This window comes from Marmota flaviventris, chromosome 7 (genome assembly GCF_047511675.1).
Source record: "Marmota flaviventris isolate mMarFla1 chromosome 7, mMarFla1.hap1, whole genome shotgun sequence".
Lineage (NCBI taxonomy): Eukaryota > Metazoa > Chordata > Mammalia > Rodentia > Sciuridae > Marmota > Marmota flaviventris.
In genome coordinates, this window is record NC_092504.1 from 38238896 (window position 1) to 38259672 (window position 20777).

Consider the following 20777-nt stretch of genomic DNA (forward strand, 5'->3'; position numbering starts at 1 on the left):
GCTTAAAAGAAAAAGAAAGAAAGAAGTTGCCAGAGCCCCATCCCTGGAGATTCCAGTTTAATTGGTTTGGGTGGGGCTTTGGCATCAGACTAGTAGTTGACTCTGATGTGTAGCTACTTAGAACCACTGATTGAAGAAATCCAAACAGGATGCAAATAGCTACAAGCCTGAATTGTCCTGGTATGCACTTTCCCAGAAAGGCCTTCCAAGAGGTTACATCCCTGCTGATTGGGGAGCTTAAGGAGGCCCATGAGAAGTTTTAAGTTGCTCTGGAAGATTGCCTAGCAGAAAGGAAATTTGTTTCATCTCAATTCATGTTGAAGATAGTCACATGACTGCTACTAGGACCAGGACTTTCCTAGGCCATATAAGTGACAGTGTGTTGTACCAAGGCTGGAATTATTCCAGAGTTGACTAAACTCTAGCAATTTGCCCTTCCTTGCAGAAGGAGGCTACCTTAATCAAGCATCACAGGATACCACACCCAGACCTTGTTCCTCCTCATTTGGCACAACTACCTTCTAGGTGGGTGCAAAAACTTGTTTGGCCTCTCCTGTTCTGAGAGTTTTCAAACCTCCCAACCAAGCTCCTGTATCTGTCCTGGTGATAGCTTCACTAATGGCCAAACATTTGCATGATTGTTTACTTTTCTTCACACTGCTACACATTTGAGAAATATTTGAGAGAACGGTAGATAGAGGCAAAAGATAGGCGAGCTGTGGAGGTTTTTGGTCTACTTGTAATATTTGTTTTGGTGAGGAAAAACAATTGGCAGGCAGTGATTATTCTGAATTATTCTGAAAGCTCTGCCTTCTCTAAATGGTCTCTCCTCTTCCCAAAGCATTTAGTTCATCAGAAGTTTTGAATGACCAGAGAGACCATTGAAATTTTTTTAGGAGTTTATTTATTTATTTTTTTAAGTTTTTCAAAGTTTTAAGTCAACAGACCCTGTCAGGTGTATGATTAATATAGCTGCCATATCCTGAGTAAAGAAATAGAAAGGTAGGCAGTAAGAAAAAACGCAGTATCAGAACTGTGGTCTTTTTCCTTTCTAGTTATAAAACTCCAATATTTATTTTTTAGATTTTATTTTTCCCACCCAGAAAATAATTGTCGAGTCCTGGTAAATGACTCAATTGTTCAACCAAATTGTAAAACAAGAAAAACGAAACCCTCAACCACGGGCGATCTGTAATGCAAGGTCAAAGTCAGAGGTGGGACTGTACCAGCTCTGGGTCACTGGGGCATCTGCCTAGGGAGACCGGCAGCTCTGTCCAACAGCTGGAGCTTGGAGCCTGGCAGCTGCCAGGCTCCTCCCGCTCGACGTCACGGGAGGCGGGACAGCAGGCAATTGGCGTTGCACGGAAGCTTGAGCTGCTGCAGAGTCGGGCCGCGGAGGGGAGGAGGGGGAGAGGGAGAAATTGGTCTTGGATTTTCCTCCGGCTCCATCTGCTGCTCTAGCGCTGAGAGATTGCCCCTAACCCCATACCCCAAGGCAAATGGCCGGCTCCGAGGCATAACTCGCCTCCACTCTTCGGATCTGTACTTGGTTCTTTTCTTGCACCTTGAAATTCATTGATCATCATGCTGTGATGTGTGCCCGGGGAGAAATTGGTAAGAGTGAAAGAGCAAACCTTTCTATTTCGCAGCTTTCTGCCTCACTGCTCTCTTTCTTTAAGTCTCTCTCTCTCTCTCTCTCTCTCTCTCTCTCTCTCTCTCTCTCCCCCCCCCCTCTTCCCCCTCCCTCTCTCTCCCTCTCTCCCTCTCCCTCTCTTCCTCTCCCTCTTCCATTCTCTCTCTCCCTCTCCCTCTCTTTCTCTCTTTCCCCCTTTCCCCCCCTCTTTCTCTCTCTCTCCCCCTCTTCCCCCCCCCTCTCTCCCTCTCTCCCTCTCCCCATCCAATCATGTTTAGGTTTGATGACATGGCTCAAAACTATAGAGTTCTGGACTTAAAAATGGAGAAGCGATTGCACCATTTTCAGTTACTGGATTTCTCTAGGGAAATTATTTGACTTATACTGAAAACTGGTTTTTGTAAGAAGGTAAATCATGCAGACACACCCGTTCACACACATTCTTTTCAAAATTGAGCCCTTTAAAGCCATTTTGGCTACTTGCCCCAAAAGGTGATGAAGAGGAAAAGTGTTGAGCAATTTAGAACAATACATAAACCATGGACTGACTGTTACTTGGGAAGAAAAAGGTGTTTGCGTTGCAACTTGCTCAGAAATAGTTTTGAAACCATATTCTTTCCTGCTAACACTAACTTTAAGAACTCAGTTGTTATCTGGGGTGCCCTTCATTTTACATTATAGAACATATTCTTATATTTTTACTATAGTAAAAATATAACAGCAGAGAGATGGGTTGGGCAGTGAATTCCTGAGGTAGTAGTGACTTGGGACCATGTGCCTTTGGAAAGAATATATTTAAACTACACATATTCATTAAGGCATGCTGACTCAGGTATTTAGAATGTGATCTAAATAAAACTAAAGTTTCTTCTTGCTTCTTTTCATAAGAAGATAGTTCTTTTCAGTTTTACAGGGTCTGGGCAGTTCTCTAACTCTAATCAACCTTGAAAAATGTACCAACAAAGGTAGGGATTCCACCAGTATTATTGTATCAGTTAAAATTAGATGAGGCCAAATTTAAATTTTACCAACATAAAAAAAGTGTTTGTTGATTTGTGAAGAGTGAGAATTGTAACACATGATCATCTTAACAGAATAACTAATTCAGTGACCCAGGCGAGCCCACACTTCAGTCTATTTCCAAAGGTAATAACAGCTTTTTCCAGACTGTTTTATTTTCTCATTATAAATATATCTTACAAATCTACATTAAGATAGTTTGTTTTTATCAAGGTGAGATTATACTATATGTGTTGAAAAACATGGTAACAGCATTCGAACAATTTTTTTAGGAAAAAAAAAACATTGTAACGGTTGCCACTTGTTACATTTTATGAAAAAAAAATGAAGAGTTTAAACAGTTTGAAACAGGATGTGGGAAATGTTTGACCTTGGCTAACCAAAAATGAATACTTTTCATACTTACTGACTAAACAATTGAATAGCATATTATTTTGATATTGTCAGTAAAATGAAGGGAAATGCTCAGAATTGGATTATGATTTATAATTGAACAGAATGATTCATTTGTTAAACAAATGTACCTTTTAGAATCAATTTTAAAAATTAATACTTACAAAATGTCCACATGCTGTGTTTTATTTATTGCCTACTTTAGTTGGAAAATGTATTTTTTTTTAATGAAGGCAAAGAAAAATGCTATAAGCAAGACCATTTGGGGACTCTCAAAACAAAACACATTGATGAAGATAAATTTAAGAGATTATCATGCTTAAGAAAAGGAGAATCTATTAACTTCAGGAACAATAATATGTATGCTGGATGCTATCACCATACCCAGTTAATTATTACAGCAGCTGAACAGCTTTCCTTATCATTTAGCAGAGGATTGTTGTATTTTCTTGAAAACATTATTGGCTCCTTATTCTCTTTATTTCATTTCAGAAAAAAAGTCTTTAGCCATAGAAACAATACTTTTCTTTGATCTGTGAAGTAAGAAGTAATAGTGATACTAATTTTGTAAAAGTTGTGGCCTTAATGGAATCACATTTAAGGTGTTTAATGAAGGGTATATTAATACAACTGTATGAAGCAATAATATGGTAATAAGTATTAAAACCTGTGAATATTCATAGGCTTTGACTCAATGACCCTGAGTCTAGGAGTATATCATAAGAAAATTATGTGAATTCCATTTGAAGATTTATAATTAAGTCATTACAGTGTTACCTATAGCATGAAAAAAAAAATCAGAAACAGCCTATAGCAAAATATTTAAATAAATTAATGTTTTATCTCTTTATATAGATAAAATGCAGATACCAAATAATTTTGAAAAAAAAGTTATGACTTGGAAACATGTTACAATATATTGAGTGGCAAGATCAAATACCATATATCTTGAATGTATAAAGTATGCCTTTGAAAGAATTATATATAAGATTCATTTAGTCAATAAATATTTATTAAGCTCTTAAATATCATGGTTATAAATTAAAACATTGAATAAGTTCCTGTTTGAGTATAGTTCCTCTTGCATTAATAGGTATATTCATTAATATGTCATGTACTAAAATACACACATACATATTTCTAGGTGGTAGAGTTATAGCTTTCATTTTCTTTTTTTATATTTTTCCTGATATTCCCAAGTCTTCTATAGCAACTATTACTTTTATAATCACAAAAATACCATTTTCAAAAGTATCTCCAGAAATACTGTAAGCAAAATCTAAAGACAAAGGCTAGGCTCTATACTTAACCGGCAGCATGCCCTTTTTAAAAGACATTAAGCAGTGCTTTATAATATTGCTGTGGTTTGGAAAGTGTGTGTACTCCCACCCAAGTTCATTTACTGATTCCTAATCACTAATTTGATAGTCTTGAGGGGGGGGGGTCTTTGGAAGATGTTTAGATAATAGGGCAGAAGGCCTCATGAATGGGATTAGTGCCCTTCCGAAAGAGGCATAGAAAGCTGCCTTGGCCATTCCCTCATGGGAGGATATAGCAAGAAGGTGCCATCTAAGTACCAGACAGTGAGCCCTCACCAGACACCAGATATATTCACACTTTGATCTTGGGCTTTCCAGCCTTTTTAACTATAAGAAACAAGTCTCTGTTTTTTTTTGTGTTTTTTTTTTATAAGCCATCTAGTTTATAGTAATTTGTTATAGCAACCTCAAATGGACTAAGACAGACTGATGAACCCCCCTGTAGAATTGACCCCCAATGAAAAATAAACATAATTCGGCAATTCACAAAGGAAAATAAATTGAAAATTTTCAAGGTTGAGAAAGGGGCATTGTTAACCTCTCAATCATCAAAGAATATCAGAATAGCAATAATTGTGTCCCCACATTTGCACACATCATGTTAGCAAACATCGAAAGCAAATTGAATTATGTGAGGTTATTAGGAAGGCTATTCAATTATATAGAAAACTATTCTGATAGGGAATATGAGAAATAAAAAAAAGAAAAGAAAAAACAAATTGCAAAATTATATTGTAGTTTTAGAAAAACAAAATCAACCTATGCACAGAAGCTACTTTAATGGAGAGGAGCAACTGAAATATTAACAGTACTTTCGTTTGGGTGGTGAGATTTTAGGAAATTTATATTTTTATCATGGTATTAATCTATAGTTTCTAAGATTTTTACAGTGAATATATTTAGTTAACAGATGGGAGAAAAAGCCAATCTCCTAATAAAACAGTCTGTCCTGATATGAAGAGCACATAAATAAATATCCAGCCCCTTTTATAGAGTTCCCACAATCTCCCTCATTACGTTGTAATTTTATGTTAAGTATTATTATTTCTGAACTATATTTGCTGGTGAGAACATTTGGACTAGAGGGAAAGCCACAGGCAAAGCTTGATTCTACTCACATTTGTTCTTTTGCTCCCAGATATTTTCTGAAATAATAAGCAGGGTTAGATTAACTAGAGCTTAACTTCCCCTTCATTTCCTGTTGATCACATCTGCTGGGATCTGATGCTGATAGGCCTTAATTAAATACTTCCTAGTTGATCTTCCTGAAGTTTATTTATTCAGTTTAAGGCCTTTCTGAATGAAGATGGTAAATACAACTACATTTCTGTTAGTAAAACAAACTTAGAAGTTTTCAACTCCTTAACATGTAAGATGGATTGTAAAAATCTTAATTTCCTTGGTTATAAGAAGGAAAGTGAAAATCAAGTTTCAACCATCCTCAATGTTGTGAAATCCTTTCTTTAGTTTATAGTATTCATAATTACTTAGCATGTTTCACAACATTCTAATTTACTTTAATTAGGCTATAAAATATTATAGAAGGTTATAGTTAAACATCATGATCATCACCCTCCCCCCTTTTTTCTTTTGGTACTGAGGAATGAACTTGGGGACACTATATCACTGAGCTACACTCCCAGCCCTTTTATTTACTTATTTTTTTTGAGACAGGATCTTACCAAGTTGCCCAGGCTGACCTCAAAATTGAGATCCTCCTGCCTCAGCCTTCCTAGTCACTGGGGTTTCAATTATCTGCCACTGTGCCCTGCTATCCTTCTTTTCTTCACTAAAAACTGTGCTAAAAAGATGCTCTCAGATGTTTTTGTCAGAAGTTCAACTTTCCTGTGATATCCTTTAGTTAAGCAATCAACGTTTCTACCTTACCCAGGTAGAAAAATTCCTAAATCTAAAGCATTATTACACTTTTAAGATCCCTAAAGCAAGGACTAAAAGGAAAGGGAAATGCTCCCAATGGGATAAGGGAACTTTGAAAAAGCAATCGTCCCAAACTAGCTTTCTTCTCCCAAATTGTCACATTTCATTTGAGCAGTGCCAGGAGGGACCGACCATGATGATCCCAAATGTCCAGACAGTCACATATTATTTTGTATGCTTCATGTTTTGGGTCATGGTCAGGATAGGTGTGTTGATAATAGGAATATATGGATAAGGTATATAGGCTTAATGATGTAGGGTGATAACAGGCAGAGATCAGAAATGGCACCAACACAGGAGGCACCCGACCACGTGAGGAACATGAGAAGGTGGCTCATGCTGAGGCAGAAGGATCATGAGTTCAAATCCAGCCTCAGCAACTTGGTGAGGCCCTAAGCAGCTTAGTGAGACCCTGTCTCAAATAAAAAATTTAAAAATGGGCCAGGGATGTGACTCAGTGGTTAACCTCTGGGTTCAATCCTTGGTATTAAAAAAAAAGAAAAAAGAAAAAAATCCACATTATATTCTCAAAATATCTCCAATGATTCCCTGTTTCTTCTAAACTAAGTATAAATTCTTCATCTTAACGATTGAAGACTTCAAGATGGTTCTAACATAGATTCCCACTTTAATCTCCTATTAGTCCATAATTTATATTTGAAATTCCAGCAATATAAAACTACTCATAGTTGCTTACACAAATAGTTTCCAGCCACCTTCCTTTTCATAATATTACTTTTCCAAAAATCTACAAATCTCTTCTATAGGGAATTTGGGTTTTTCCAAGGCTCATTTAGATGCTCTCTCTCTCTCATGGGAAGCAGTCCTCTTTTCCCTTTCCAGCCTCTGACTCCATTCCGTGCCTTCTGGTAGGATTTTCTATTTTCCTAAATTCATGCACTGCACGATTATCCAATTTTATCTTTTTAAATTGAATTGAGAATTTTAATCTCTTTCTGGGTGTTTTTTATTCATCCCCTAAGTATCCAGCATTGAATGTAGGGCAAGGTAAAATAAACGAATGCTAAAAAGTAAACTTCTAAAACATAGAAGTTTTCATCTGCATTGTTCTCTGGTTTATTTCCTGTATCTATAACAATTCCCCGCACACCGCGGGAGCACGGTAAACTCCATTTAAAGGAAGGCACTGAGCATCTTCCGTGTGTCAGGTACTACATATTCTTAATAAACCTTCATACAAAACTCTGTGACATAGGTGATATTTCCATTTTATAATTTGGAAACAGGCTTAGAGAGGCTAAGGGTTTATGGTGAGTGGCCAATTATTGTGAATCTGTTTGCTGTTTTGAAAACAGCTAAATATAGTATCAGTACTTATTCAAAATGAATATATTTGGGGAGTTGAGTAGCATTGAATAAGTTGACTATTTATTTACCACAAATTCATTTTATAATTCCAGTAAAAATTATCAACTTCTTTTAATTACCATTAATAGTTTGACCTGTCCATTACTGATATTTATATACTAGTCATACTTAATGTTCCGATCTCAGGGACAATTTAAATATGTACGTTGTGATAATTTAGTGATCAGCATATGTAATCTATACTTCCATTACATTAAGTCATGAGATGAAGTAATTTTTAGCCATTGAGGAATAATACTTACCTATGTAATATTCATAACATATTTAAAGTTACTCCGTAATTTCCAAAAGCAAATTATTAGGTTTTAGAGGTTAAATCTTCATCCATTATCTTGAAATAACTTTTCTACAGTTCAAACAAAATAAATGAAGTAATGCCTGTCTCTTTTCACTTATCCAGCAATGACATATACCTTAAAGAGAAGACATACTTCAAAACTTTAGTCTTGTCCTATTTATATGATTCATATTTATAGCTCTGAGTAATATGTGAGAGACATTTAGAAAACATTTGATTTAGTCTCTTGATATAAACTTTTAGTTTTAAAAGTCCATTTGGTCTTTCAATGACTGAGTTCTTTTCATTTTAGCGACAAATAAATCCACTTTCCTATTTCTTTTCACTTATCATTTCCTAACCATGTTATTATTTTTAAAGAATTTTTAAAAAATTTTTGTGTTTATTTATACAGAAAATAATTGTCCTCTTTCTTCAGTATCAGAAAAGCAGTTTCACTGATTACTTAAATAGTAATACATACACATGGGTGGAAATGATTAACTGTATAAAAATAATGTTGAGTGATTATGAATTCATGGGGCAATATACTTATGAATTAAAAGTAAGACGTTCCAGGGTAGCTTTGGGTTGCTTAGGTTGATGGTTTTCAAAGTGTGGTCCCCAGACTAGAAGCATCAGTTTCACTTGAGCTTGTTAGAAATGCAAACCCTCAGGTCCCACTGCAGGCCTACTGAGTCAGAAAGTGGGCAGGTCCTGTGCTTGGCAGAAAAGAGGTAGAAACTGTGCTCTTAGAAGCTTTCCTTTTGATTCTGATCTGTGGTAAGTTTGAGAATATAGACTTCCGGCAGGATTCTCAGGTGAGAAAGCCAGCATATTCACCGGCCCACTTTTAAAGGACTGGTTTCTCTCTCATACTCCGTATTATCCCTGGGCTGGCTGAAAAAGAAGTTGTTTTAAAAAGTAAAACTTGTGAAGAAGCCAAAAGTGCAGTGTTCGATATTTAAAGATTTGTGTTGCCTTGCTTTATGTTATTTACTTGGTGGCAAAAGATCTCCTTTAAAAGCAAAATTAAACTGAATACATTTTGTGTTTCATAGGAGAAAAGAGGGCGCTGTGTGTGTGCCCCTATCCTTTGATCTTGGGTATATTTTTGGACAACGATTAAAAGAAGCAAATGTGACTCTTAAGACTCTCAGATTGTGCATAGGGAATCAAGTGTTCTTAGAGATACTGTGCATGTTTATAGAGGTAGGGAATGATCCAGATTCCCTATGGGAATGACTAATTACTCTATATAAAATTAGAGCAGGGGTTAGGTGGTGCACACCTGTAAACCCAGGGACTGAGCATGCTGAGACAGGAGAATAACAAATCCAAGGCCAGCCTCAGCCATTTAGGGAGGCCCTGTCTCAAAATAAAAAGGACTGGAAATGTACTGTAAAGTGTCCCTGTGTTAAATCCCTAGTACCCCCCAAAATAATAAATAAGCAAATAAAATTAGAATCCAATCATAAAAATATTTTCATAGTGCATCTGTACATAGCATAGGCTATATTCTTGGAATACATTTTGGATTTAATCAAATTGGATTAAATTCTTTATGTATTACTGGAAATTTTGGTTGCCTGTTTTCTTTACCTTACCAGTGCATGTGGTGCTGAATGTGGTAATTTCAGAATATTATATATTGGTCATATTATGAAGATACTAGGAATCAGCAGAAGGAGTCTTGAAGTGGGTTTTTAATTACAATTTGAAAATATGACCAATAAATTCTGAACCCTACTGACTTTAATGTTCTAAAGTAAAGAGCAATCAAGGTAATATTTAAAATGTAAAATGATCTTATTTATGAGACTTTGCGATTTTTTTGATATCTAGTATTGTATATGTCTTCCATAAGTATGAACATGTTTTACTGAAATAATTATCTGAGCTTTCTTTTATGCAATATCCTTTAAATTCTACTTTTATAATTAATTTTCATGAATAAGACTGTCCCAGAAGTATCTAGGCATTTAAATACACTGTCTTTTTAAAGTTTAATGAGCTGTATCTATGAGATATCTTTTAGTGATTATCTTTTTAGCTAAAAGAATACTTTAATTGGCTTTACACCATTTATAATTACATTCAATATTTCTTGGAAAGAGCACACATATTTGCCTTTATGAAGGCCAAATTATCACTAATTTAGTATACATCAGTCTTCAATATTAATCTGATATAATATTAGAACCTATACATGCTACTTGTGGGCTTTAGCATGAACATTTTTGGTGTTGCAGCAGGCTTGTCTTGCATAATGTAAAGTTGTTCTTGACAGACAAAAAAATCAAAGAATTGCCTCTTCTCACATCTTAAATGTAAAAGCAATACATTAGCCTCTGTGTATGCTTTTATTCACCATAAATATAGGTTTCATGATTATATACAGTAATAAGCTTTTGATTAACTTTAGTATTCTTGATTAAAATGAAGAACTGTTTTCGGATCCAAAGTAAGTTTATAAGCAGATGGTAAAAAATATAGATAAAATATGGATAGTCATTAAAAATATACTTAACATAGAAATCAGTATATTGATATACTCTCTCAAAAAACAGTGTTGGTCTGGGTTGTAGCTCAGTGGTAGAGTGCTTGCCTAGCATGTATGAGACATTGAGTTCAATTCTCAGCACCACATAAAAATAAATAAATAAAAATAAAGATAGTGTGTTCATCTACATCTACAAAAGAAAATTTTAAAAAGTGTTAATGTTTTTAAAATTACTTTATTCTAGATTTTCCATGTTAGCATGTTGTACATTCATAGTTGAGATCAGACATTTATACAGGTCTGAATCATTCTTTAAATCTTTATAAACTTCATGTGTTTTTGCACTCTAAATTAAACATTCTCTTAAACATCACTTTTTAACAGCTATCTTATATTCCCATTATTTAGACGTATCACAATGAATAGTTTCACTATTTTTAAACATTTGGGTTTTGTGCCTTTTGTAACTCTGAGTTGAGCATCTTTCTCTTCAGGGCAAACAAGAATGAACATTTTAAAGGCATATTGTGTTATGGCTTTAGAAAAGTAAGAAAGGTTAGATTTCCCCCAGAACTATATGAATGTTTCAGTAGATTTATGAAGTTTAAAGAATTTTTTTGCTACAATCAGAAACAAAAAATTCTAACTCTGCCTAAATTACTTTTCTTAGGTTACTACTGAAGATAAATATTATTTTTGCCTATTTATTTGTACTATGTCAAATTCTGGATGTTTGTTCAGGCTCTTTTCCAAAGTATATTTTTATTTAAATATTTAAGCCAGAAGTGAATAATTTCTAATATTGATTTTTATAAAATATTAACTTAAAAAGCTGACCATCATCATGGTAATAGGACTTGTTACAATGATACTGAAACAATAGGGCAGTTCCACAAATGAGCTTGAACAGACTGAGAATTTTAAGATAGATGCATATCTGAATAATTTTTATTTTATAGGCTAATTATACTATCACATATGATTTTAGGAGGTATAAAATCTTGTATTCAAGTTGAATAAATAATTTATAACATATTTGTAAATAATGACATTGTGTTTAGGAATAATAAAAGCCTACCTATATATGCATAAGGAATAAAATGGTAGTAGAGAAGATAGGGAGCTATTTTATGTGAGCTGACATTATTTTGCTATTTAATCTTGAACAAGCCAATCTCCCTGGACCTCATTTTTCTTATATAAAAAGTTACATATTTAAGGTTTTCAACAGGTTTAAGTTTTTGAATTTTCTTTCTTTCTTTGTTTTTTTTTTTTATTTTTTGAATTGTCAGTTTTGCTTTTTTAGTCATTGCTTTAACCCCAGGGCCTTATGCATGCTAGGGAAGAGATCAACCACTGAGTTTATATCCTTATTCCTAAAATTATGATTTTCCTGAGCTTTATCATTTTAAAAATGGTTTTCCTACTTAGCAGAAATCTTTTTTTATATTTTATGAGTTATTTTTTATTTATATGTGATAGTATGTATTTTGCCATATTATACATACATGAAGTATAACTTCCCATTCTTGTGGTTGTTCATGTGGAGTTATACTAGTCATGTATTCAAATATGAACATAGGAAAGTAATGTCCAATTCATTCTACTCTCTTTCCTGTTCCCCTACCACTTACTGTGTGTTAGCATCTGCATATTAGAGAGAATATTTGGCCTTTTTTTTGTGATTGGTTTATTTCACTTAGCATGATATCCTCTAGTTCCCTCCATTTACTGGCAAATGCTATAATTTTATTCTTCTTTATGGATGAGTAATATTCCATTGTGTATACATACCATATTTTCTTTATCTGTTCATCTATTGAAGGGTACCTAGGTTGGTTACATGGTTTAGCTAATGTGAATTGAGGGGCTATGAACATTGATGTGGCTACATCAGTATAGTATGATGATTTTAAGTCCTTTGAGATATGCCAAGGAGTGGGATAACTGGGTCAAACTGTGGTTCCATTCCAAGTTTTCTGAGGACTCTCCATACTGCTTTCCAGAGTGGTTGTACCAATTTGCAGTCCCATCAGCCATTTATGAGTATACCTTTTTCCCTAAGTCATCGCCAACATTTATTGTTACTTATATTCTTGATAATTGCTATTCTGTCTGGAGTGAGATAAAATCTCAGTGTAGTTTTAATTTGCATTTCTCTAATAGCTAGAGATGTTGAACATTTTTTTATGTATTTGTTGACCATTGTATTTCTTCTGTGCCTGTTCAGTTCCTTTGTCCATTTATTGATTGGGGTTGTTTTTGTTGTTATTTATTTGTTTTTGGTATTAAATTTTTTGAGTTCTTTATTTATCCTGGAGATTAATGTTCTATCTGTGGTGCAGGGGGCAAAGATTTTCTCCCATTCTGTAGGCTCTCTCTTCATGTTCTTAATTGTTTCCTTTGCTGTGAAGAAGCTTTTCAGTTTGATATCATCCCATTTATTGATTCTTGATTTTACTTCTTATGTTTACAAGTCTTGTTAAGGAATTGGGTTCCTAAGCCAACTCGATGGAGATTTGGGCCTATTTTTTCTTCTAGTAAGCACAGGGTCTCTGGTCTAATGCCTAAGTCCTTGATCCACTTTGAGTTTTGTGCAGAGTGAGAGATAGGGGTTTAATTTCATTTTGCTACATATAGATTTCTGGTTTTCCCAGCACCATTTATTGAAGAGGCTATCTTTTCTCCAATGTATGTTTATGTGCCTATGTCTAGTGTGAGACAACTGTATTTATGTGGGCTTGTCCCTGTGTCTTCTGTTCTGTACCATTGACCTTCATGTCTGTTTTGGTGCTAACACCATACGGTTTCTGTTACTACAGCTCTGTAGTATAATTTAAGGTCTAGTATTGTGATGCCTCCTGCTTCACTTTTCTCACTGAGAATTTGCAGAAATCTTATACTCAAACAATTAATAAGTGCACTTGTAATAGTAGACTAGCTAGATTTTGGGGTCTATTATATGTCTGATACCTTACATAAATTATCATGTACTCCTCACAACAACCCTACAATGTGGATACTATTATTGTATTTTCCTGATGGGGAAACTGAAGGTTATAAGTCTCATTGGAACTCAAGACCCACCTGTCTCTTAAAAAAATGGAATGACTTGCTCTAACCCAGGGTATCTCAACAGCAGCATTTTTGACATTTGGGGCTAGATAATTCTTATTGTGAGGGACTATTTTTTGCAGTCTAAAATTTAGCAGCATATCTCACCTATTGCACCCATAATCAAAAGTATCTCCAGATATTGCCAAAACTAGTTTCTCTTGAGGACCATTGGTTTAAATATAACCTTAGTCATCAACAGTCTAAGGGCAAATATAATTGTCATCTCTGGCAAAGGTGAGATGGCTTTAGGTCGTTGAAAGGATCAAGATGCAGCTGACCAAATAGACCTTAGCAGAGGACCCTACTCATTCATTCAATAATAATGGTTGTAAATTGATTATCCTTTATTCTCAATATTTGTGATATTTGAAGAGGATTCATTCCCAAGGTGCATGGTATACCACCAAGAACCTGATTGACATTAATTAATTCATTTAACAATATTCCTGGTATGCCTGTTTATGTGCCAAACATTGTTCAGTTACTGGTTGAAATAGTGAGCAAGATGGTCTTGTAGGTGATGCTGATATTAAATTATTTCAACTCATTTCCCTCTGTCTTCCTAATAATCTTTCAAAAGCTGTCTTTATAACTACAATCCAGTGTGTTTACCATGTTTTACACACATATACACACACACACACACACACAAACAGTGCTTACCACACTGAGCTACAGTAAACATACATAGCACACCAGGAAATTTGTGTTCTACTATTTAAAAATATATTTGACTCTAATTTTGGAAATTAGCACTTATCTGTGTGCTGGCTTGGTTTTGGATGTTACCTGTTTCTTCATTGGGTAGTATCTTAAGCTCTTTCTGTGTTCTGCCTAAAACCTGGCTACACACACAGCAATGTTTATGCCATGGCAATTAATCTCTGAAGTATTTCAGGTAATGAGGGAACCCCATGAGTCAGCTCAGGGCGGATCCCTTTACCATGGGCTCATGTAGGGCAAGAATCATGGAGTCAATACAGGAACTTTGTATCTTGGTTTCAGTGCCTGGAAAAGGGCCTGAGTGGCACATGGTAGCCTTTCAATACTTATTTATTAAACAGATCTAAGGATAAGAGGTCTCTGAACAGTGAAAATGATTTCACTAAGTCAATCTTGCTGAATTTTTATCTTCTACTCCCGGAAGACCATTGAGGTCATGTAAGTCATTTTATTTACATTTATTAACCTCTCTGTGGGAGTTGGAAGTAAGAGTTAAATATTTATGAAAGCAGATATTTGAACAGATATTTGGAGGAAAAAGCCTGTCAAACCATATATGTGCATTCAAAACAAGGAGGTTTTCAACTACTGAGGAGAAGCTTCTGGCAATTCTTTGGAAGATCCTGAAGTCATCACTGCTGGAACTGCTCTGGTGCTCAGAGTACTCATGCTAAATTCTCAAAATTTAAATTTATTTAAAATGCTACAGCAAGAACAGGAAAATTGAGACATGTTGTATAACGATTTCCATTCCAGATAAAATTGTTTTGGTACTTAAAGGGATAAGCATCTTTAAGCTGTAGAAAAACTATGTTACTGAGAAGAACTACTTCCCTGAGAGTTTTAGAACAACTAAATTTACATACCTCAGCTATTTTTAAAAAGAAGTTCTACTTGTTTTATTTCCTCTTTTATGTCTTCATGTGGTGGAGGCTGATTAGTGTCCCTTTTAAGGTTGCATGCTCTAGACCTTCATGTGAACTAAAATTACATTAGCATACTTAATGAAAGCTGTAGTGAGATACCAGGAAATGCCCAAGTGAATTGTGTCACATCTAGAGCCAGTGTGTCCAAGATTGTTAAAGGTAACAGTCTCTACTGCATTTATGAGGGATGTTATTTTACTCTTTCATTCATATGCTCATCCAGCAAATATTCATCGAAAGTCTACTACATGCCTGATACTGCTCTAGCCAGAGGCGGTATCAGTGGGGGAAAAAATAAACACAGAAATTCCTATACAGATGAAGGAGGGAGACAGACAAAAGCCAAAACACAAAAGTTAATCATCTATTGTTAAGAAATGACATGAAAGCTGTATGAGTAATAAAGCAGGGAAGGAGAATCATGGGAGGAAGGTCATAAACAACTGGAGGCTGTTACTACAATTAATGTGGAAACCCTGAGAGAGTTTAATTGGGAAAATGTCAGGGTCCAACTTTTGGTTTTAACAGGACAAGGCCAATAGCAGTCAACTAGGATGATGCTGAGGAAGCGGTTAGCTTCTCAGTGTATTTTTGAGGGAGAGCCAAGAGAATTGCTGATTGGATGGGGGTCATGAGAGGAAGAAGGACCCAAGGAGGGCTCAAAGGCTTTGGGGCTGAGCATCTAGAAGGGTGGAGCTGACATCAACTGACAGGACTAACCTGAAGGGGAGCAGGTTTGGGGAGAGAATGGGGATCTCAGTTTGATGTGTAGCTCTCTGGACACGAGCTGCCTCCTTGGCAGTTTCTGAGACGAGGTCTACACTGGGGAAGGTTGGGTGAGGGCACTTGTTCAAGCTTTCTTTTGATGACTTGGCTTCTTCAATAAAGTAAAAACAAAGTCATCTGTCGGAAGAAAGTTAGATGCATTTCTCAAGCACTCTGGGCCTCTGTTTTCTCATCAGTAAATGAGGAAACAGAATATCCTTTTCGACGAAGACTAAAGTTAATGTATATTTATTCCCAGCAAGAACTTGGCATATCTCTGTAAGTGGTAGATATTGTTATGATCTTAGTTGTGTTGAATTAATAGTATCTTGTTAATATTGAATAACCAAATATGAAAAACAATTCTATCATTTTCATAATATACTATTTTAGGACTATCTAGTATTAACAAGGTCAAAACCTAGTGGTAAAGATTGCTATCATCAATATTTTAATAAATGTTTATTTTCATTTAGCTTTAAGAATAGATTAAAGTAACTAGGAACTCAGTCATAAGTATAGCTGAGTTTTTTTGTTTGTTTGTTTGTTTTTAATTTACCGGTAACACAGACACACATTTATTTGCCTTTTTACTGCCTTAAGTCAATTTGGAGCATAGACATCCACAAAAGGTGATTCATTGAGAGATGTGGTTCCCTCAAGAAAATATGAGATATATTGAAAGAGACACATTAATATTCTCAGTATTGGAATAAACCATCCAAAGACTATATATATAAATATGTATATAATTCATAAGTGTAAATATAAAAGATAGTTCCTAACTTCAAATAGTTCAACTTCATGATTTTTTTTTTTTTACTTTTTGATGGTGCAAAAAGCAATAATCATTCAGTAGAAACTGTACTGTTTTTCAAATTTTGAACTTTAAATCTTTTCCTGGGCTATAGATATGTGATATAATCCTCCCTTGTGATGCTGGGCCATCAGTGAACAGTAGTAGTGAGCAGTGGCTCCCAGTCAGCTACAGAGTCATGAAGGTTAACAACCAATACTGCACAGTGTTCTGGATGGCAGCCTTTCTTGGATGCAGGTATTCAATAAATTACACAAGGTTATCTGTTATGGTTTGGATATGAGGTGTTTCCTCAAAGTGCCTGTATTAATGGGAGGACTGTTCAGAGGTGAAATGACTGGATCATGAGAGGTGTGACATAATGAGTCCATCCAAGTTTGAATGAGCTGACTGGGTGGTAACTGTAATAAGGCAGGGATGGCTGGACGAGGTGGGTCACTAGGGGCTTGTCCTGTAAAAGTTCGCCTTCCCTTCAGCATCTCCCTGCTTCTCTCTCTCTCTCTCTACTTTCTGATTGCCAGAAATGGATCAGTGTTTCTCTGCCATGCCCTTTCACCATGATGTTCTGCCTCACCTTAGGCTCAGAACAGTGGACTGGGATGACCAAACTTGACCTCTGTCACTGTGAGCCAAAATCAATTTTTCCCTCCTCCTACATTGTTCTTGTTGGGTATTTTGGTCAGTGTTGCAAAGCTAACTAATCTGATATCCAACACTTTATTATAAAATAGGCTTTGAATTAGATGAACCTGTCCAACTATAGGCTAGTATAAACCTATTGAGCACAGTTAAGGTAGGATAAACCAAGCTGTGATTTTCAGTACGTTAGGTGTATTAAATTCATTTTCAACCTCAATGTTTTAAACTTGTGATGGGTTTATGCAGACATAACCCCACTGTAAGTTGAGGAATATTTATATCATATATATATAATATTATTATATAATTTATGATATCTATCATGAAATATATGGTGTATTTAGCTATATTATATATGCATTTTTTATAAAAGCTTTATTCTCACATGAGGGGGAATTGAATAAGCTATCTATGTATGGAAATAGTAAGAAGAGAAAACTTTCCTAGTATAAAACAATGCATCTAGATGCCACAGTCATATTTGATTCCTCTGCTCTCTCTCAAAATAAACATGTTGTAAGTGAAAATACTAATTTGATTCTTCTTCAGAAATTATATAAAGCATCTCATTCATGGCTGTGGAGGGTTCCTTCCTTTAGTCTGAGGCTGGTTCTGTGATATTGAAAAGTATCTTTTCTTTTTATCTAGCGAACATCAACTATGGGGTCTGGTAAATGGTTAAGTTTTTCAGGTCATGTTTGTGGAATGAATTAGGAATGAAATGAACTTGGTATAAGCATTCTTTCTTTTTTGGCACAGGTAAGGCTCCTTAACTACTGAGCCACATCTCCAGCCCTTTTTAATATTTTACTTAGAGACAAGGTCTCACTGAGTTGCTTGGGGCTTCGCTAGGTTGCTGAGGCTGGCTTTGAACTCATGATCTCCTGCCTCAGCCTCTGGAGCTGCTGGGATTACAATTGTGTGCCAACACACCCAACTCTAAGCATTCTTTTCTAAAGATGCATAAGTTCAATGTGCTTGAATCAAGTTGACCTTTTCCCAGTTAGGACCTTTAAAAATGACAAAACTATAACAAATATTTCATCAGTGGTAAAAGTATGACTTAGCTTTTCACAACCTTACATAATACTTCCTCCCATGATAATAATCACCAGTTAAAGTAGTTATCAAAGTAACTACCTTAATTCACGTTTTGGGTAACATATTACCCTTTCCTAGCCTCTTGTATATATCAAAAATATAAAATATGCATGCCTATTGGTGTTTAATCCAAGAAGTTCAATTAACTGAAAATATTAAATAGCACTCAGAACTCCAGGGTGACTTTATTTGCAAATTTGATTCATCCCACCCAATGGAGAATACTGAGGAATATATAACTTGATTATTCAAGACCCATGGTTTCCCATAAAATAAACTGGCCATTGTCATCACCAAAACCCATAGTAAGTACATCACATATACTGTTTAGACATCCTATTTTCCAAAGCTTATGTGAGGTGAAGAAAAAATATTTTGTAGCTAACAGGATATTCCTTATTAGAGGAGCCGTCCAAACATGCTACGTTGGCACCTGACATAGAAAAGAAACCAAGGAAGCTATCAAACCATCAGTGAGACATTGTCCTTGCTGGTCAGATAAAGAATCAGTCTCTCTGAAGTAATAAAGTCTCTTAAAAAGAATGTTGGTCAGGTGAGTCACAGATGACAAGATCAGAGAAAATCCAAGTTTTATCAAGGCTCATCTCTGATGGTCAGTCAAGGAGACTTTCATATCACGAATTTGCTATGAAAGAGTTTCTATTCTGTACTCAGAAATGAGTTGCTATGAATTTCTCTATACTTCTTATTGACCTTGATAAGTAACTTCCCTGTCTCCCAAGGTTTGGAGCATATAAGAAATGAAATTTTGGGCTGGGGATGTGGCTCAAGCGGTAGCGCGCTTGCCTGGCATGCATGCGGCCCGGGTTCGATCCTCAGCACCACATACAAACAAAGATGTTGTGTCCGCCGATAACTAAAAAATAAATATTAAAAAATTCTCTCTCTCTCTCTCTCTCCCCCCCACCTCCTTCTCTCTTAAAAAAAAAAAAAAAGAAATGAAATTTTGTCAGTGTTCTTTCATGTTGGTTGAGAAGGTAATAAGTTTGTCTAGGTCAGGATTTTGTTTTTCTTTGCTGAGATTTTGTGAATGTTGGTTGAGACTTGTACCTGTATTAAATCTACAAAAAGATTTCAAACTGGACTTTCCCTTGTAGTTTATTCCAACCTTGGACATGATGGTCTGCTTGTATCAGCTGTTAAGCTGTTGGTCATAGCCTTCATTTATATATTCAAAAGAGTTAGGCTTCCCAACAATATGAGTGATGTCTGATAAACTGTTCACTCTAAATACAACTTTATATTTTGAAATAAAGCTATTTATCCTAGAGACATGTTTATCAAAATGTGCTCCCAGGACCAAAAGCATCAGCACTGCCTGAAAACATGTTAAATAGGTGGGTTCTTGAGCTTCGTCCCACACCTGCTAAATCAGAAACTGAAGGGGTAAGGTTCCAGAGATTCTGATGCATGTTAAGTCTGAAAGACACAAAATAGAACATCTTGAAACGGCTGTACATATGAATGTTTTTTACTTAGATAAGTAAGCTCATGTGTATTTTTTAAGTTGTTTGTTGGCTGGTGATGACCTCAGAAATTTTTAAATACTAACTGGGCCTAAGAGAATTCATTATGCTGTATTTACCTTTGGTAATCTGCCCTGCTTCATTAAGCATTCATTAAGGGAAACAGTGTTTGAGAAATAAGTCTTCTTTGAAGCAATTTATGTACTGTAAGGAACTTATATTGTACTATAATTTGGGTACATTTTACTAGTGAGTGATTTTATCCTTAATATCTTCTAGAAAATATGTACTATAATTGAAAATAATATAGTCTTGAATGATATTTGGTTCTATTAAATTTTATGTTTAGTTAGCATTTATTATTAGAAAGATATGATTTGGAATCAATTGTATGCTTTGAGAAAGTTATAAAACCTTTTGGACCTTTTGTTTCTTCCTTTGAAAAATGGGAATCAAATGTTACACCAAATTGTAAAGATGAAATTAGATGACACGTAGAAAGTTTTGTAAACACTGATCATCGTAGAAGCATTGGTACTTGTTTACTAAGCAATGCTTAACTGATTTTATGCCTAAAATTGGTAGTTTATAGATTGTAGAATTTTAATTATAGCTTTCTCAGCTTTTATAAATGAGTGAATAGAATATTGGATGAAAAATTAATATCCAGCATCAGGCAGACCTACTTTAGGAGAGCTGTTGATTATTTCATAGCTATTAATTATAACTT

The 20777-nt window shown here is 35.2% G+C and overlaps 1 protein-coding gene across 2 annotated transcripts in view; it reads left to right on the forward strand.

The window, feature by feature from the left end:
- The first annotated feature begins 1368 nt into the window (after positions 1-1368).
- The window catches only part of Atp10d (ATPase phospholipid transporting 10D (putative)), a 112868-nt gene continuing 93459 nt past the window's right edge, over positions 1369-20777 (forward strand). For both annotated transcript variants that reach the window (XM_027938441.2, XM_071614259.1), the window contains exon 1: positions 1369-1614. The gene's annotated coding sequence lies outside the window, so the exon portion shown is untranslated. The remainder of the gene's footprint in view (positions 1615-20777) is intronic.